This window comes from Vicugna pacos, chromosome 17, assembly GCF_048564905.1.
Source record: "Vicugna pacos chromosome 17, VicPac4, whole genome shotgun sequence".
Lineage (NCBI taxonomy): Eukaryota > Metazoa > Chordata > Mammalia > Artiodactyla > Camelidae > Vicugna > Vicugna pacos.
The window spans coordinates 8,896,677-8,913,166 of NC_133003.1; the positions used below are offsets into that span (position 1 = coordinate 8,896,677).

General features: G+C 39.6%; 1 protein-coding gene across 16 annotated transcripts in view; it reads left to right on the plus strand.

The window, feature by feature from the left end:
- RBMS3 (RNA binding motif single stranded interacting protein 3) overlaps window positions 1-16,490 on the plus strand; it is a 921,458-nt gene that overhangs the window by 771,869 nt on the left and 133,099 nt on the right. The window lies entirely within an intron of this gene.

Below are 16,490 nucleotides of genomic sequence, written 5' to 3' on the forward strand. Positions count from 1 at the left end.
AAAAAGATTTGGCATATATTTTGAAAGTGGAGTTAAATGTTGGTAAAGATGTGGACGATCAAGAAAAAAAGGGAACCTCTTAGATGTATGAACTTGGAAGTTAATAAATGCCCTGTAAGGAAACAGCTGATGGAATTTACAAAGATGAGACTTACCGACACAGACAAGTAGGTTTTACTTGAGGGTCAAAACCAGAAAATATATTTTCAGTTGAGGATTCGTCCAAGGCCCAGGTGAACTGATTAGCCAGGAAGAGTAGTTTTCACTCATAATAGGCTCGCTTCGCTTCCTCACTTTAAAAAGAACTGTGTCAGGTTTTTTTATTTGTTTGTTTGAATGAAATAAAATATTAGACAGGAATTTTGAGCCAGTTGAGTATAGCTTGCTGCAGTCTCGCACTTCCACGCCCACCTGATGTAGCATCCAGGAAGAGATGAGAGATACAAGAGGCATGAATGGTAAATTCATTTACCGTTTCAGGGAGGCTCTGACCCGACGTAATCTTGGGAAGGCCCGTTTTGGAGAGAGAAATGGAGAAGCCACTTGGGATGATGGATTAAACCTGTCTTCTATCTTTTCAATCGTGTCCAATAAAATAGTTCATATTGAGCAGGAGGGTCTGTCTCCCCTGATCTAAGATAACGATGTACAAGACACACGTTGTGTGGATAAATCGTCTGTCCCAGGTCTGTTTACACGGAACTCCTGCAAAGTTCTGGAATCTTCCTCGGAGCTTGCTAGTTATGACTTGGTGTCTCAGGGTCAGAGTTCCAATTTCAGCAGGCAGAGCGCTTGCCTTTGGCAGCTGAAGGCTTGTTATTATGGGCAGAGGTGAAAATTTCCCTGGGCCAAGAGCTGTCATCTTCCATATTATGTCTTGAACGAGTGCCATGATGGTGAGGTATCAGTGATTCATTCCAACTTTTGTTTTTTCCTCATGAAGCAGTCAGATTAATAATTCCATGAAGTCCAGTCAAGGGGATACATCTGGACCATCTAGTTTTGTGTTTGAAATAAAAGACCGTCCCACAGTGGGATGCGCCTTTTCCCCTGATGCTGTGTGGAGAGTCGGGACACCTGTTCTCAGGACCAAACAGAGCCGGCTCCATGTTCACCTCTTTGCTTGGTGCCTCCCTGTGTCTGCGATAAATGAGCCAAATGTCTAGTTTCTCAGGTGCTGAGGGGCCACTGAAGGAGAGAGAAGGGAGGTGCACAGAAGTCCTTCCTTCCAAGACAGCCCTGGGTGATCGGACGCGGAATATGGACAGACGCCAGGGATGGGATGCCTTCACAGGATCTGTCTTCCATGTGCCAATGTCACTTTTCTTCATCCATCTGTATTTTATGAGCTGTGCCATCTAGCATTGTTTTTGTGTTGCCTTGCTCTGTTAGAACTCACAGAACTTTCTGTTGTGTCTTTTCTTCTACTTGAAGCTTACGCAAATTTTTAAGTTTTCAGATTTAGATTTTCTTGAAGGATAACTGTAGATTCTGGAAACAACTCTTGTCCAGCAAAGAATTCCAAGTACAAGGGCCTGAAGAATAATCCAGGCCTTTTATGCGAAAGCCTTCGTATAGCCTGTGAATTGCCTAAAAATACATCTGTCCGAAAAAAGAGCAGGAATGTTGGATAAAGCCGCATTGGTACACGAAGAATGATCCTTGAAACCAGGAGAAGGGAATGTGGAGATTCACTGTACTATTTTCTCTCTCCTGTGAGTGTTTGAAATTTTTCTTAAAGAGGAGTTTTTTAGAAATAAATCAATGAATGAAAACAGGCCTATAGGAAAGATTGAGCAATTTGGGTTTTGGGGGTTTTTTAAAACAAACTTTTGAGAGGTTTCATGTCATAGGTATGTAAAGCTCAGAACTTTAAGGGGATAATTTAAAACCTACTGGAGATTCAGGGGGAAAAAATGCTGCAATTTTAGAACATTTTTCAGTTTCCCATTGTGAGTGATGGAATTTACTCCTTAGAGTGTAATTGGAATCATTTTTATTTGATCAGAATCGCAAAGCGTATTTTTGGGATTGTTAACATATTTTTAGGCTCTTAGAGACCATTTGATTTTCTTTTCTATCATAATACATCATAAATACATGAAAAATATACTGCCATCTAGTCCTTTTCGTAAACACTCTCTTTCACACACATGCACACACACGCACACACCCAATTCCTAGAATTCCTTCCACCCCTGCCACTAATGGAATGGGTTCACGTATGTGTGTGTGTTTCACATTTAAAAGCAAGTGAGATAAAGTGTTGTTTGATCATTATAGCATTTGTGTTCTTCAGGCAGTGCTGCAAATTCTCTTTCAAATTCAGTTGTTCATATACATAACCGCTCCTTTATCAAAGAAATGGGAGGGTCCAATAATACTAACGAAAAACAAAAGTCAGCAGACACCACGAACCTGCATTTATATATTAAAAAACTAAACAGGAAGCAATTTATAACGCATTTCTGTTTTGTGATGACTGTAAAAACGATGCTCAGTTAGAGTGAATCCCCCCTATTTAATAGAAAAACCCTTGATTGCATTTAATTTAAGGAAGTAGCAGCTCAGACACTGGAGAGGGAATCAGTGAACACACCAATCATATAGAAAAATGATGAGTGCCTGAGTATTCAGAGAGCCTTCACTCTCTTCTGCTCCCCAAAAAGTATTGCATACACTGGGTTTTGTTCTTCTGCTAAAAATAATGGGTAGACAGAGCTACAGATTTGAAAGGAGCTGGAGCAGGCTGGCATCACTTTCTTTTGGAAAAGTACTAGCGAGAAATATGTTCGGATCCTAAGTGAGAAGATGAAGGATGCAAAGACAGAGTCTGTAAAGATGGAGAAGGTCCCATGGCAGATGGGATACTCAGAGAAAGTGAAAAGAGACCCACAGGACTGATTAATGGCTATTTTTGAAGGTGGGTAGGGTAGATTTGAGTTGCTCGTTCATGTTTCTTAACTCCTCTCCTTCCCACTTGATTCTCTGCTGAGATTGAGCCACAAAGGAGGCTGGCTTCACTCATGTTCCGTAACCTTGCCCAAATGCAGCGTTTGATCTGCCTCCTCCGTCACTGTTCACTGAAGGTATAGGAATGAGTGTAACACGAAGAGAGCCATCTTCTCATCTTGCCACTCCCATCCCCTCTTCCCCTGCAACGCCAGTTCCTTTGAGATGACATCACTTCTACTTTGCCGGACACCTTTGGACCTAACTGAAGGAAATTTCTAATCCTGCCCTGCATTGTGCCTAGAGAGTTGGGAACCAGATGAAATCAGGAAGACTTTGACTGATTCCAGAATGAGGGACCTTAGATAGCCTTTCCTCCACATTCTCATTTAACTATGAAGCATTTATTCCGTAGTGGCATTTGGTGTCTCTACAAAGAAAACCCACATCTGCAGGCTTGGCAGCGGAAGTATCTCCCCGTTGCTAGGAACAGCTGGACCGTGAAATGCAATTCTCATCTCCTGAGATGCCTCTCCCCCCTAAGGCTCCTTTGCTATAACCTCTCGAGATAGCAAATCTCTTTTCACTCTGATTCAAAAGGGGTCAAGGTTGGACCCCAGTGGCTCCCCGATCTCCTCTCCCATCTCCTCCTCTTCCTCCAGGGGTCCCTCACTTCCTCATCATTCTTCCAAAGAGCTGAGCATACACTGAGCTCAGGGCGTCTGTCCTTGTGTCCTCATTCCTGGACACATCTCCCATCTTCCACACATCTCCCAACTGTCTCCTTTCTTTCATTTAGGTCTTTTTTCTAGATCTTTCCAGATTACTCTAAGACAGATTACTCTACTCCCTTTTCTGTCCCTCTCTGCCCCTTACATTGCCGTAACTATTTTTTTTTTCTCAGTACTTATCACAAATGAAGTCATATGTATATACCTGCTTGCTTATTGGCTCTCTTTTCTACACTGTAATGTCTGACAGGAGAGCCTTTGTCCACTCAGTTAGTTCTGTAGGATCTAGAATAATCTCTGGAACATAGTAGGTGCTCAGTTAATAATTGTTGAATGAATGAATGTTCTTCCCTTACTGAGAAGAGGCTGTAATCATTCAAGACGGCAAAACTGTGAGAGGAAGCAAGAAAGAAGGGATAATGTGACACAGGAGGTAACATAAAATAGAATCTCGAAGACCTGGAATTCAGTCCTGCTTCTGACATTTCTTAGTTATGTGTACTCGCTCAATTCGCCTAAACTCCTTACTCTTTACCTTTTCATCTCAAAGTGATTTTATCTCAAAAGGAGTATCATTTTGAGGAATAAATAGGATCTTGTACTGAAGCATCCAGCACAATGTCCAAACCAGAAGATTTATTTCAAAATTGGTAACTGTATAATTCACCTTCCAAAAGTTCGTCTGTCCTTTAGAGCCTACAGTTCTGATCAGATCTTAAATTGGAGATTACTTTCCTTTTTTTTTAATTTTTAATTTTTATTTATTTTGGATTCTTTTTTAGAGGGCAGGGGGAGGTAATTAGGTTTTTATGTATTTATTTTAATGGAGGTACTGGGGACTGAACCCAGGACCTTGCTCCTGCTGGGCATGCGCTCTGCCGCTGAGCTATACCCTCCCCGCAGCTTTCTTTATATTTTTTATATCTGCCACCTAGGGGAATATTCTGATGTCTCTCTTCTCATTCCATTTTGGAAAAAGGCAAAGGATGCTCCGTCCTGACCATCAAAAACCAGTCTTCTGAGAGCCGGCTTCCCATATGAGGAAGCAGGTGATTGATGGAATTCTGCTTAGAATCAGCTTTCCCGGTGAACAACCACACAATTGATTCTAGGTTTTAACTCCTGTTCAGAAGACCTCCTCCCTTCTCCTCTGCAGACCTCAGGGCATTAGCCAAGTCAGACTGCAGTGTGAGAGGTCCAGCAGCAAGTCAGGAGCATTCACCAGGGCTAGCGAGAGACTTGTTTCATTTCATGCCCAGAGAGAGGAAAAGACCCTTGTGGCCTGGACGTTAGCTAACTTCTTTTAAGAGCATCCAAAGTGAAGAAAGTAAAGAATGGTAGTACCTTGTCCTTCATATTATTTGGCAAATTGGACAGGGCCTCTCCTGGGCTGTGTCTACAAGCGTGAAACAAAAGCAGAGTATTTTATAGTGATTCAGCAGACTGAGGTCTTTTCACAAAGTCGAACTGGGGAAAATAGATCGTAATCCATATAAAAAGCAAGGTTGCCTTCTACCACTTTAAGTTTTATAGTTTAAAATAGAACCTTTGATCTCTCATCACTTCTGAAATTCATCACCGTGATGTCCGTGCGAATTTGAGGTCTGTTTTCAAGTGACGGAACTATTTCTAAGGTGAGAATAAAAGAAAGACACGCCTTTAGGAAAATGGCTCTCAATGTGATATTTTTATGTGTCCCCCAACAATGTTAACAATACCTACATTAGTTTTCTGTGCTTCCTGGTTCATAAAAGCTATTTCTCTGTCTCTTTTACACAGTGGTCACATGTTTACTCTCAATCTTTTAGTCACTCAACAAACATTTACGATAGGCTCCCATACAGCAGGTTTAGGGTTAAGTGCTGAATGTCATATGATCCCAGGAGCCGGGGGCAGCCACAATTTAAAAGTAAGTTCCAGACATTAAAAAAGCAGCTGGTCCAAGGTTTTGCAATGAACAAATGGTAAAGCTGAGATGTGAAAATAAAATCCGTTGTCAGCACAAGGATTGTTTAAATCATACCTTCAACTAGCCTCAATTTGTGAGAACTCAGTCTAAAACCATAAATGTCTTGCTTTCAGGGAATATTTTATGTATTCCTGGCTGGTGACTGCTCCTACGTGTTTTATGTCTAACTGTCGTGTCCAGGAAATACACGCTGTGCTCAACCCAAAGTGTTTACTTCTTTGATTACGATTATCTTTGAGTAAAAGAGAACCTATTACTGAACTGCGTTATTTAGGGTAGTCAAATTTGCAATGATCTGTAGGGAACAGGGAACAGGTTCCTGGTGCCTACTTCAGATAAGAAAGCCTTCTTCGCAGACTTATTATACATTAAATGCATTATTAAGACATTTAGAGACTCTCTTCAGGCAGAAGTACTTTAAAACTGTGACAGATATAGCCACTGCCCCTACTGGATTAAGGTGCAGTCTTGGTTTATTTAGCTGATGGGATGCAGAAGGAATGGTCCTGTGTGCCCTGCTGTTGTCAAGCCATGGGACAGTTTCCAGGGTGTCCTCTGCCCTAAAAAAAGAGAAGAGTGATGCTTACTGAAATTGTGTGTGTGTGTGTTCTAGAGCCTGCATTATGCTTGGGGAATATAAAGATGGATAATGCAGAGAGCCTGCCCTCGAGGCTTTTGATTTAGAAGAGAGATAGGTAAACCTGGGTGAAACATGATGCCGTGCACCGGAAATGGACACACTGTAACTGACCATGCTTCACTTAAAGAAAAATTGAAAATAACAAAAAAGTAAACCAAACCAAGACAAAACAAAGCCTGAGTGAGTGGAGGTGTTTTCTACCTGTGGAATTAGATACCTGTATGGTAGACGTGCAAAGGGAGAGATCAGAACTGACTTGTGATTTTTTTATTGTTTACTGTCTGCGTCACTATCAGAAAGAAAATCCTTTAAGGGCTTGAACTGTGTCCAGGTTTTACCCCACTTAAGTCTTTCATGGATGGCACGGTACCTGGTATAAGCACTATGCTTCAAATTATTTTTATTTTTTTGATGGAGGTACTGGGGATTGAACCCAGGACATCGTGCATGCTAAGCACGTGCTCTGCCGCTGAGCTCTACCCTCCCCACTGTTCCTGATTAATTTTGAGAGAATTAATTTTGAAAGAATATCCAGGCTGAATGGATAAATCAAATGGATGTAATAAAACATGAATTAATGATAAGGTCTCTCTATGGGAACTTGGGGGGAACGGGCAAAGAGGGAAGCCAGTCAGCACAGAAGGGTCAGGATGAGCAAACCTAGGAAGGGATGGAAGGTCTCAGCCCTTTGAGTGCTCCTCTTAGTGGAGCTGTGTATACGTAGGTCCTGATTTTGGAGAGCATTTTGTGTCCAGGCGTGTGAACACGTGATCCTATGGTTGGACCCTTGAAAGATTCACATGATGAAGTCTGCATTATAGGCAGATTTATAGGCAATTGAAATCCATGTAAAATGCCTTTAATGTCCAGTCCCAATGGAAGCATTGATACCTGTCTAAGAAGAACGGATTTAGGAGACTCAACCCTCACCTCGTGTGGTCTGTCCCTAGGCTGTTTCATCCTTGAGTGTCTATAGCACGAGAGAGTGGATATTCTATTTTTGAGCCATGTGTATGCATTGTTTTTATGCTTAACTCCTCCATAGGTTGGCCTGCCATGCTAGTTTTTATTTCATGACTCCTTATGTTTATCCATAGATGTTTATAGCACATCCAGTCTTTAATGCATCTTGGAAAAGCTCAGTTTCTGATATCTGAGTTAAATTTATTTAGCATCCATTCACAAGTGACTCAGGCTACATGAAAGCACTCCTCAAATGGTCACAATTTCAGGTCCTTGAATCTTGAATTAGAAAAAGGCTCGTTCCCAAGCCATTGCCCCCATAAACCCTTCACTCTCGGACGGGGCTTTCTCCCAGCGGACGCCTCACGCCGTCTCAAATGGATACCTGCATGTTGTATGCAGCTTTCCCTTTGAAACTGGAATTATATTTATTTCTACTCACTCAGCTCCCTGCATTTCAGAAATTCTCTGTCCCTTGCACAGGTCATACGCACTTAGCATCAGGGATGCGGGAAATGGAGATCTGGTTTTTTGCCCTGAGTTTGAGCTCAGTTTGGGGGTGCCTATGTGTTTGCTTCCTTGGTGGAGGATCGTATGTGGGTACTGGGGAGAATCCTGAAGTTTTTCACTATAAGGTTCCTCCCTTTGGTTTCCCTTCCATTTGTTTTTTCCTGGGGCAGGTAACATGAGCTCCATGTGAAGTCAGTTTCACCTAGGACTGGAACTTACCATTAATTCTTTTGTTTTTTTCCCAAGTCAACTGGCTAGTTATATTTCAATGTGGAAATTATGAGACTCTCTGCTCCCTTAAAGGAGGAAAAGGTTGTGCTCTCCCTCTTAAATCCTTTCCAATTTCATTCATATAAGGAATCGTACAAAGTTATTTTGTCCATCTGTCTGCATGTATTTAATAATTTGATCAACAGATAATGAAATAAAATGCGTGCTCCCTTTAGACAATTTGCAAGGCCACAGGGGTGGACAGTCAGCAAAGGTGCACATGTCCCAGCCCCCAGCTTCAGGCAAATCAGATTCTCATAATAGCAGAGAAGACCGTGGACATGCATTATGGAAATGTAATGAGATTTAGCTGGTCCCCTATGGATGGACATTTATAAATTACGGTGCAGGACAATTATGCTGCAGTCTTGAGCAGAAGTTCAAAAGGATGATATGAGCTGATACACAAGCTCTTCATGTATAATTAAGGAAAACCGACAACAAAATGAGTAGGCTGAGCAATAATGGTCCCTTTGGAATTAAAAAAAAGAAAAGAAAAGAAAAGGACCAGATAAATGGGAGATGGATTAATAGGTATATATTTATGTATTTTCCTGGAAAGAATTACAAGAAATAGGATGGGGAAAGTTGAGAAGAGGTCGTATACTTTTTTCATTTTTAACCTTTGTGTAATTTGCATTCACTCACTTTATAATGTCTTTCTTTTATTTATGTATTTATTTGGTTTTAATACCACAGGTATATCTGCACTGTATGATTATAGCTGTGTATTTTTTCTTCTTTATGCCTCCTTCTAATAAAAAATGCCAGATGGCATAGAGTGTACCGTAATCTTTAAAGATGATGAACGGTATGCAAAGAGCTCTATTGGAGGCAAGTACAGCCCATGGAAATACGAGGGAGGGGGAGGAAGACACAACTAGATATGGTCCATCTTGGTCAGTAAATAAGATTCTCTTATTTTTAAGCCTCTTTAGCTTAGAAACATTTTCCTTGATGTTTTGTCTTCTAACTGCAAGAGGCTCCTGGATCTGTAGCTGGATACTTAAGACAGTCACTTGTAGAGAAGTCAACTCCTGCTTCTTGAGGTGCTTGGAGTCTTCATTCAGCACCGTGATGTCTCACGCATGTCCCCCACAGAACGAACCCGGGTAAACTTCCACACAGACTTTGTGGCTCATCTGCTTGAAACTCTGCAGAGTTTCTCTGTTATGTCGTTCCCCTTATGAGGCTCGTTTTTTTTTTTTTTCTTCTAAAAATAAACCCTCCAGGGGATGGGGAAGGGTATAGCTCAAGTGGTAGAGCACATGCTTGGCATGTGCGAGGTCCTGGGTTCAATCCCCAGCATCTCCTCTAAAAGTAAATAAATAAGCAAACCTAATTACCTCCCCCCAAGTTAATTAAGTAACTAATTAATCATTTTTAACATTTTTTAAAACTAAAAATAAACTTTCCTATATGGGAAGACTTATCAGAGAATCACTACGAATGAGAAAGATGGTGTTTTATACTTAAAGAGATGAAATAATTACATAGGTCCTAATATGATGTCTCCAAAAAAGCTCCTTCTCTGTCTGTTTTTCTAGACAAAACAGCTGCTCTTTGCTTTTATCATCACACTGGCGCACTTCCACTTCTGTGAGGCCGTTTCTCTAGGAGAGAATTATATTTGTAACTAAATACAAGCCCTGATGCATTACTGAGAGATAAAATTGAGAACTTGCATACAAATGACACGCCCTCTAAGTGTTAATAACTTTTTATTTGTTTCCACCATTTTGGCTTACATTTCGTTGTTCATTTGAGCCTGAGTGACAGGGCTACACATGTGTGTGACATTTGTACATACAACCTGTGCAATCTGTTTATTCTGTTAAAATAAACTGTTATTGGAGGGGCAGTATAAATTATCTTGGGAGATCTCATTGGATGCTTGGTTTTGAGTTCCAAATCTATCTTGTGGGCAGAGAAGCACTGTAATCGTATCTTAGTGAATATTCAGTCTTTTGGCTCCATTCCCAAATTATGCAGTCAAGCACAAGAACTGCCTAAAACTCTTTTCCTGTTACCTCCAGTGGTAAGAAAGGTAGAAAGTAAGCAGTTGTAGAGAGTTTTTGATTAGAAATTCAGAGTACATGGTTCTGGAGGGAGGGTATAGCTCAGTGGTGAAGTGTGTGCTTAGCATGCATGAGGTCCTGGGTTCAATCTCCAGTACCTCCTTAAAAAAGAAAAAAATATATATATATGTATAAATACACATATACATAAATAAATAATAAATAAACCTAATTATCTCCCCCAGCAAAAAAAAAAAAAAAGTTCCAGAATACATGGTTCTGGGTGTAATGTTTCCATCAGCTACCCCAAATTAGCTGGCAATTCATTAAACGTTTCTTTTCCTTCTTGACAAAGAGTTTGTTTTAAGTACATTTTAAGATCAGATGGCAGACAGGGGCTTTAGGCCTTCCAGGATGACAGTTTATTACAACTAAAAACTATCCAAATAACAACACCTCACTTAGAACAGTATTCAAAGCATAATTAAATGGTAAACAGGATGCTAGACTTTGAAAGGAACTGTAACCAAATAGCCCACTTGGCCATACGCAAAAGGCTTTCTGACTCCCAAATATAATAATTCTGTGTTATAACCTTCAAGTAGAATGTTTGCCCTGTAAATTGTGGTCTAGATTTGGGACTTGCTGGCTCTCCGTCTAGCAAGATTTATAGCTAGAGAGACATATATAGGCATGCGAAGTTTATCATTATGAAATAGCATAGGGAGAGAAAGTAACATTTTGCAGACAAACCAGAAGAGTTCATCTCAAAATTTCTTGGATATAACTACAAGTATTTTAAAGGTACTAATAAAAAAAATAAGGACATGGATTCTAACACAGCATCAGAACCCCACTTAGATCCATAAAGTATGCATCATTATTCCTTATTCTACATCAATACAGGACACTTCTCTCTGCATACGAAGGAAATGAGGGATCCTGCTGTGGTATACGACAGCAAAAAGCTTAAGGACTCCGGAGAACTGTATTTAAGGGTAGGAAGTTCTAATTAATCATTGTGTCAACGTAAAGAAAAACAAAGACATAAGAGTTGGAATTTAAGTTTTATTTAGGGACTTAACATGAGAACTATAGCCCGGGAGACAGCCTCTCAGTAGCTCTGAGGGAGCTGGTCCGATGAGGTAGGAGATGACCCGGCTTCTGTATGATTTGTGCTTAGGGAATACGTACAGCCAAGCATGCATCTTGGTGAAAGATTACTGCTAGTCACAAAGAATGCGCATCTCAAGTTAGCAACTGGAGTGCCTTTCTGTATATTGGAAGATGGAAGAATCTGGGTTCATTAAAATTCTCCCAAGATGTACACCTTAAGGGGCCCATTTTTCCCGAATTGCAGAATGCCCCAGTCTGCGTGTCCCAAATTCCTCTCAAGGTGCACAGTTGGTGACCGAAGCAGCTGATGACCTCGGCTGAGCCACTCAGTTCTTTGTTCACAGTTCTGATCCTGTTCATTTTCTACTGGTGCTCAAGAGGTATTGCAAATAAATCCTAACATGGTATCCATCTTGTTTGTTCGTGTTTGCATTTAGCAAACATTTGATGGAAGCCTAGTTTTTAGCCACAGTTGGTACAAGTCCTTCCGCTGCTCATTCACCATCTGGCAGTTGGGACAGGGGGAACCATGCATGTGAACTTGGCGTTCCAAAACTCCGTCGTGTGGGTCAAAGTTGGATTAGTAAACTAGAAGGTGTTTTGTGGCTATAATGCTAGAGGTTAACATCCTTTCTATGTTCCCCAAATACCCATCCATATTTCTATTATGACATCCATTGCAGTCCATGTGGGTGTTCCTTCTGCTTGTATTTTTCCCCCTCTAGACTGTGACCGCTTTGTCACTTTCAGAGTCCAGGGTAGTATATATATGCATATACTGAATAGATTTGAGTTTTCTTTTTTTAATGGATAAATGTGTTTAAAATGTTCCTAAGTTAAATGAGCAGCCTTCTATTAGTACTGTTTTTGAATTCATTAGTATGAACGGCTTTTTTTTAATTGGACAGTTCTTTTAAGAATTTCACATTTTAATTTTTATCTATTTTTTATTATGGGGGAGGAAGATAATTAGGTATTTATTTATTTATTTATTTACTTACTTATTTATTTAATGGAGGTCCTGGGGATTGAACCTGGGACCTTGCACCTGCTAAGCATGTGCTCTCCCACTGAGCTGTACCCTCCCCACAAACAGCTTTTTTAATGTAGACGTCCCCCTGAATATCACAGTGATAGTTCTTTTTAATTAGAAACTAATTTATATTCACACCTTTTTGAAAAGATAGTATGTAGATTAACACTTTTATTGTGTTTTAACTTAGTTCTTAAAATTCTTTTTTTAAAATTTTTTATCTCATCTCTTCACTCTCAGATTTTTTAAGCTCATCTCCATTAAACGCCTTCTGTTGTCATTAGCTTACTCTCTTTACCTAGCTCCTCCCACCCTATTTTTCTCCCTGAAGTAAGATTTATAATCCGAGATGAGCAAATTTTAAATTTAATATTTAAACCACCAGACCTGTAAGTTATGATAAGAAAGAGATATTTTTCAAAGCATCACCACAAATCCAATAGAAATACTACAAGAATTTATAATAAACTGAACAGTAAAAATTTTAATGCTCAAGTTCTCTCAGGGACAGCAGGAATTCTGCGATTAATACCTATTAGCTAAAAGGTATGTCACCATCTACCTGCAGGATACAGTATTAGAAACGTTTTTATTCAATCATAAAAGTGTAGGTGTTTTAAGTTGAAATAAAAATCAATATTTAATGTTTGTCGTTAATTTTGCAAAGCAAAATATGTGTTGATGTTTGCTTAAGATAGCAAATCCTGCAAACTGTTAGATTATTTTATTAGTTGTATACATCTGATGTTTCATGTTTAATACAAAGTTTAGAAGACTAGAAATACTCCACTAAGCCAGCAAATTGTAATTACTCCTTCATAATTACCATGCAACTTTATTGCCATGCTCTGTTATAATTATATTTTAAATACTCCCCATTTACATGATAGACCATAATGTCTTCTGGCACATTACAATCTATGGCTTATAACTCCGCCTCACTTCCACAAAGGCCTTTTCTTCATTTAGCTTCTATTTTAACTACTGTTAAAAGGAATTAAACAAGATTAATTGGTGTCATAATGCGGCAGTAAGGAAATGGTAGACAATATGAATATTTCTGTGCTACTGAAGCCATCTCATTATTCAGAGGATACATATTCAACATCTAAGATGTAGTCCTCCTTCCTTGAGGAGTCAGTCTTGATCAACTCAGTGCTTCTCAAACTTGAGTGTGCCCAGGAATCCCCTGGAGATCTGGTGCGGAAACAGATTTTAATTCAGTATGTCTGGGAAAGGGCTCATGATTCTGCATTTGTAACAGGCTGTTAGACCCTGTGCTAACATCGTCATTGTTGGGCTGTGGGCCTCACTTTGAGTAACATTACTGTCAAATATGAGGTATACTTATGTGCAAAGTGCTGTTGACAGTTTTCGCACGCACATGCACACACCAACTTCGCCCAGACCTCTGCTGTAATCACGTTCCCGCCTGAAGCCTGGAAATTAATCACTGTTGTTAAAAGACTTTAAATAGAAACAGAATTCAACATATGAAAAAGTCTGCCAAGTAAGCACTAGGTGATTTCACTCTGAAATGGAGTAGGGAGAGAAGTTTCCAGAAGAATGTGCCATTTGAGCTGCATTCTGAGGGTTGATGAGTAGTTTGCCAGATGGAAGGTGTGTGTTGGGGTCGGGTGGGGCTGGGGGAAATGAGGAAGGAAATTTCAGGCAAGAGGAAGGGCCTTTAGATGGGAGGGAGCTGTCAACACTGGGGGAGGGGAGATGGCTGAAAGGTAAGATTAAGGATCACAAACTCATATCCTCTAATTGAAGAGTTTGGATTGTGTCTTACAGGTGTTTAGAAAGCACATAAGAACTAGAAGATCATGTAAATCTTAATTGACATCATTTCCTAATACTTTTCCACTCTCAATGAAATATTCCTTGGGAAAACTAACAATCTGAATTACCCACCTGCAATTCAAGGGTACTATTACTGGTATCCATCTTATTTTAAGGACACATTTGAACATTTGTTTCTGGGGTTTTATTTTTTTCATTCATTTAGTAAAACATCATGGTCCTGTCTTCTTCCCCATCATAATTATCTCCAAATTATTAAAGTAACAGCAAACATTTCAAGTTAGTGATATCCATAAAGACACAGAGGTTATTGTCAACATTCACAGTATAGCAGTTTATGAAGACCTAATACCAAACCTTTGAGATACTGCAAAATGCAATCTGCAAAGACATCTCAGTTGACAGTTAAAAAAGTCTCACTCCATGACTTTTTAAATTTCCCTTAGTGTTAAAATTAAGTTTTTGAAAGTTCTCTTTTCAATAAGGGTAAACTTCAAGACAGGTTTAAAATCCAGAATCATAGTTTATCTCTGTTTGATCCTTGGCAAGGTAGACTATTGTTATCTGGTAATATTTGTTTCTAGGATGCTTCTGCAGAAATTTTTTGTGCCAGTGGGTAAAAGAAATCCTAAGGTTAATAATTTGTTCAGTCTTTTCTTTTCCTGCCAATGCTGCTCCTCAATTCCATGCCTCCAAGATTTCACAAAAAGGCTTTTAATTACACACACACAAACACAGAGGTATATATAGTAGGGGAGGAAAAGTAATTTTCCCTCTACTCTTCTAGGTCTTGGCTGAGAAAACCCCTGCATTAAAAGACAGATTAACAGGAGAAAACAAAACAAAACAAAACAAAACAGAAGTTTAATAACACATACACATCCTGAATACATGGCAGATACCCAGGAAAACTGAGCAGCTCCTTGAAATGGTTCAAGTCATCACCTTAAATAACATCTCCAAAGATAAAGGAAGATGTCAGTAGGGGAGGGAAGCCAGTGATGGGAGTTTAGCAGGCAAAGCACAACAGTTTGTCATGTAGATCTAATTCCTTGCCTTGTTCAAATGCTGTGAGTTTCTAGAGATTTAGTCATCTTTTTCTTCCAGGTACCAAGCAGGAGACACCCTTAGAAATGGAGATTCCTCTGATAAATGTAAATGTCTTTTACAAAGGGGCAACTTCTACTAGGTTTTCAGAACTCTCTGTCTGCTGTTTCTTAAGAATAATCAGTCTAAAATAATCCTTATGACAAAGAGACATATTTTGGGGTGGTATATCCCACTACCCTCAATGTACACATACATATCAGTTCCTTTGTTCAAATGAATCTATGGTATGTATAAATATATATAGTGTGTATATAGTGTGTGTGTGTGTGTGTGTGTGTGTGTGTGTGTGTGTGTGTGTGTGTATCTTACATATATTAAACAAGGGAATTGAGAAAACCCTGTCTTTTTAGATATGCAATTAGAGGTATGTGATTGTTTTAGGGAGAACACTAAAGGCAAAGAATATCTCTTTCAACAAAGAAAGATTTCTCAGACTTAGCTCTAAGAGAACAGTTACTATTTAGCATTTTAATATAGGACTAGGACCCGAGAAAGGAAACTCCAGTGAAATCTATTGCTGTGTTGATGGCACGGTACTTTTCCTGGTAGTAAAATACAGCTTTGATGGATTTAAATGCCAATAGGTCTCTTGCAATTGATTGACCAAAATAAATAAATGAATAAATAAAAGGAATTATTTTAAAAAGAAAGAAAAAGAGAGAGGGAGCTCTCAGAGTAAGAAATTGTATGTTAATTTGCATACGAGTAATGTGACTTACATTAAACTCAGGGGCTATTGGAAGCCGAGTTTTGTGATGACTCAGGAGAAGGACTGGGGCTGTAGTGGCCAGATGGTCCCATGGCAAGATGAAGTCAACAAGAGGCATTTTGGAAACACGATTGTCTCCATGAGCAGATCTCCTTCTCATCCTTCTTAGATCACTGTCAGTCTTAAGTGGTGTGGCCAAACCACCATGGAGTTGAATGTGACAGAGCTGATAAAGATTAAGTCAGTTAAGTAAGCAGTCTGGGCTCTGACAGATGACCAGGTTTTTAGCTAATGGAAAAGCTAGGTGGTGATGATGGTTGTGGCGAATGTGGATTTAATATTTATTTATGTGCCATGCACGCCTTTAAGCCTTTTCTGTGTATGAATTCATTTAATCCTCACAGTAGCTCTCTGAGGTAGGTAACATTATTACTCCCACCTTATACATCAGAAAAATGAATCAGAGAAATGTTTTTTTTAAAAAAAGTGCCCAGTGTCTTGTAGCTAGTAGGTCAGGGAGCCAGACCTCACACCCAGGAAGCAGACTGCTACCCCTAACTGTTAACTGCACCCAAAGCATGTGTTAACACCTACAGGGACATGAATGAACTAAAGAGAAGACATTGCTATAGTCTAGATCATTAGAACCAGGATGCTAGGAAC